The sequence below is a fragment of the Colobus angolensis genome, unplaced genomic scaffold (assembly GCF_000951035.1).
Source record: "Colobus angolensis palliatus isolate OR3802 unplaced genomic scaffold, Cang.pa_1.0 Scaffold627, whole genome shotgun sequence".
NCBI lineage: Eukaryota > Metazoa > Chordata > Mammalia > Primates > Cercopithecidae > Colobus > Colobus angolensis.
In genome coordinates this window covers 317,559-321,291 of record NW_012119899.1, presented here as the reverse complement: position 1 = coordinate 321,291, position 3,733 = coordinate 317,559, and the positions used below count along the sequence as shown (strand labels likewise).

General features: G+C 44.0%; 1 pseudogene across 1 annotated transcript; it reads left to right on the top strand.

Moving 5' to 3' along the window:
- Nucleotides 1–632: 632 nt before the first annotated feature.
- Nucleotides 633–1,624, top strand: LOC105527492 (annotated as a pseudogene). Its single transcript, XR_001004235.1, has one exon. The product of XR_001004235.1 is annotated as a peptidyl-prolyl cis-trans isomerase FKBP1A pseudogene (transcript).
- The last annotated feature ends 2,109 nt before the right edge of the window (nucleotides 1,625–3,733 follow it).

Sequence of the window (3,733 nt, the reverse complement as noted above, 5' to 3'; positions counted from 1 at the left end):
TCCCTTGGGTGCTGGGAAGAGGCACATTTCACACCTGCAAGGAAGTCCAAGAATGAGATTAAAAATTCCACACATGTCCAAGTTCTAGGTATGAGAATCAATGCCTCCTGTATGTTGCTTCTACATAGATGAGTGACAATCTCTACAATCGACTGAATTCACTCATGAGAGCCTCAATTTTTTTCTGTGTACTGTGTTCCCTTATTAGAATCACAGTCTCACAGGTGTGCTAGATTTTTGTCTGAGGTACACCAATCAATATGTGCACCAGATCCACTCATGAGAGTCAATTTTTCAACTTTTGACTGTCTCCAGGTATGAGATTCAGAATTTCAACAGTGGGCTGTGAAAGGATGATCATCTTTACTGTTTGCTGTGTGTGTGCAAGAGTGTCACAATCTTACATTTGTTCAGGGCCATGTTAAGACATGTTCTGTATCACCCAAGGGCTTTACATGGTATGCATAGGAGTCACAATTTCCTCTAAATCCTTTGTGCTGGTATGGACCCGTGATAGTGTCTGTAGCTTTAACTCCAGGTATGACAGTCAACATCTTTCTAATTGGCTGGGTCCAGATAGGAGAGTTTTCACCTGCCAGAGCTGGGTTTAGAAATGAGTCACCATCGAGGCGATGAGCCGAGGGACTAGGCAGAGCAGTGGGACCGCTGCCAGTCGTGCTGCCCGCCCGCTCAGCGTCCGCCGCCACCATCGAGTGCAGGTGGAAACCATCTCCCCAGGAGACTGGCGCACCTTCCCGAAGCGCGGCCAGACTTGCGTGGTGCACTACACCGGGATGCTTGAAGATGGAAAGAAATTTGATTCCTCCCGGGACAGAAACAAACCCTTTAAATGTATGCTAGGCAAGCAGGCGGTGATCCGAGGCTGGGAAGAAGGGGTTGCCCAGATGAGTGTGGGTCAGAAAGCCAAACTGACTATATCTCCAGATTATGCCTATGGTGCCACTGGACACCCAGGCGTCATCCCACCACATGCCACTCTCGTCTTCGATGTGGAGCTTCTAAAACGGGAATGACAGGAATGGCCTCCTCCCTTAGCTCCCTGTTCTTGGATCTGCCATGGAGGGATCTGGTGCCTCCAGACGTGTGCACATGAATCCATATGGCGCTTTTCCTGATGTTCCACTCCACTCTGTATAGACATCTGCCCTGACTGAATGTGTTCTGTCACTCAGCTTTGCTTCTGACACCTCCGTTTCCTCTTCCCCTTTCTCCTCCTATGTGTGTTTACCTAAACTATATGCCAGAAACCTCAAGTTATTCATTTTATTTTGTTTTCGTTTTGTGGTGAAGATTCACTTTCAGTCTTTTGGATATAGGTTTCCAGTTAAGTACCTGGTTAAGTATTAACAGCACAAGTGATAGGTTAACGTTAGAATAGGAATTGGTGTTGGGGGGGTTGCAAGAATATTTTATTTTAATTTTTTGGATGAAAATTTATCTATTATGTATTAAACATTCTTGCTGCTGCGCTGCAAAGCCATAGCAGATTTGAGATGCTGTTGAGGACTGAATTATTCTCCAAGTTGAGAGATGTCCTTGGGTTAAATTAAAAGCCCTACCTAAAACTGAGGTGGGGATGGGGAGAGCCTTTGCCTCCCACCCCACCCTCCCCTTAAACCCTCTGCTTTTGAAAGCAGATCATGTTCACTGCAATGCTGGACACTATAGGTACCTGTCCCTGGGCCAGCAGGGACCTCTGAAGCCTTCTTTGTGGCCTGGCTTATTTTATTATTTTTATTTTTTTTTCATCCTGTGGTTTTTCTAATTGACTTTCAGGAATTTTGTAATCTCATAACTTTACAAGCTCTACCACTTCCTAAATCTTAAGAACTTTAATTGACAGTTTCAATTGAAGGTGCTATTTGTACACTTAACACCCAGTGAAAGCCCAGCCATCATGACAAATCCTTGAATAGAACATAGAAAATGATGCTGGTCATTGCAGCTTCAGCATCTCCTGTTTTTTGATGCTTGGCCCCCTCTGCTGATCTCAGTGTTTCCTGGCTTTTCCTCCCTCAGCCCCTTCTCACCCCTTTACTGTCCTGTGTAGTGATTTGGTGAGAGAAATCATTGCTGCTCCCTCCCCCCAGCACCATAGATGAGTCTCAAGTTTTATTATTGCAAAAAAAGTGCTTTATGCCGGCTTTTCTCAAAAAAAAAAAAGAAAGAAATAAAGAAAGAAAGAAAAAAAGAAAGAAAGAAAGAAAGAAAGAAAGAAAGAAGTCCCCATCACAACTCTGAACAGAAATTTACAAATGAATGTCACAATTTTAACTGTGGACTGCATCCATGTGTGAGATTAAGTGGGCTTTGTCCATGTGTGAGGGTGACAATCCTAATGGTTGTCAGGGTGAGCATACAAGAAACACAGTCTCATCTGCATGCTGGGCCTTGTGATGACACTCTCTCTACCACCCAAGAGCTTCATACAATATGCGAGAGAGTGGTAAACTTTTATAACGTTCGTACAGAGAGGCAACCCAGGATCTTACCCATATTTCTACACCTAGCTATGAGAGAGAGTATTTGTCTCCTTGGCTGGTTCAAAATGTTAGAGTCATTATTGCACTTGTGCACTGGGCTATGTATAAAATCCTACTTATATGTGGGGAGCAAACAGAAGGGTCACATCACCTAAATGCTAAGCCAGGGATATGTGACACTCTTTTCTGAAAGAAGCTGCCAGGCAAAAGAGACACATCACCTGGGTTCTCAGCCAGTGCTTTGTTACAATTTCCTACTGAAAGCAGGGCACAGACAACAGCAACACATCACCAGGATTCAGGGCTCAGTGTTATCTCACACTGTGACCTTTGGGTAATACCCAGGCATGAGAGACACATCACCTGGTTTCTGGGTTCCATGATATGTAGTAATCTTTCCTACAAACAGCATGAAAGCAGAGGAGGAGAGTCACATCTCTTAGGTGATGGATGCAAAAATATGTCACAAGGCCTCTGGTGGGCATAGCCCAGGCAGGAGTCTCTCATTCAGTATAAGTTGGGATCAGTATTAGGTCACAATATTCAACATATGCAGGGCCCAGGCAAAAGAGAAGAGTTACATTACCTAGGTGCTTAATCCAGTGATATGTTACAATAACCTTTTTTTCCCTTTTCTTTCTTCGTCTTCCTTTTTTTTTTTTTTTGGCAGAGCCCAGGCAGAAGAGAAGAGTCACATCATCTAGGTGATAAATAAAAAGATATGTCATTATTCCCCTGTGGGCAGTGGTTGTGCAGAAAATTCACCTTGTATGTGTTGGACTCAGCAATATATCACAATGCCTGCAGCGCTTTGGAAGGAGAGGAGAATCATATCCCTTAGGTGCTAGGCCCAGCAATACATCTCAATCACTTCTTTGGCAAAGCCCAAGTGGTAAAAAAGAGTCACATCATGTAAGTTCTGGGTATAGCAATGTGTCAAAATACCCCCCGAGAAGAGGGCCAAGGAAAGAGAGTCACTTTGGTGAGAATATCAGAGATATGGGACAATTCCATTTTTGGGTATTCACAAAAAAGAAGAAAGTCCCATAACCTAGGAGCTGGGCTCTGCTTTATGACACAATCACCCTAGTGGGCAGGTCCATTAAAGAGAAGACTGTCACATCACATAGGTGCTGGGCAAAGTGATATGTCATAATTCCCATGGTGATAGGCCCAGAGACATCTCACAATAACCTCTTTAGGGAGCGATCAGGCAGAAGAATTACATC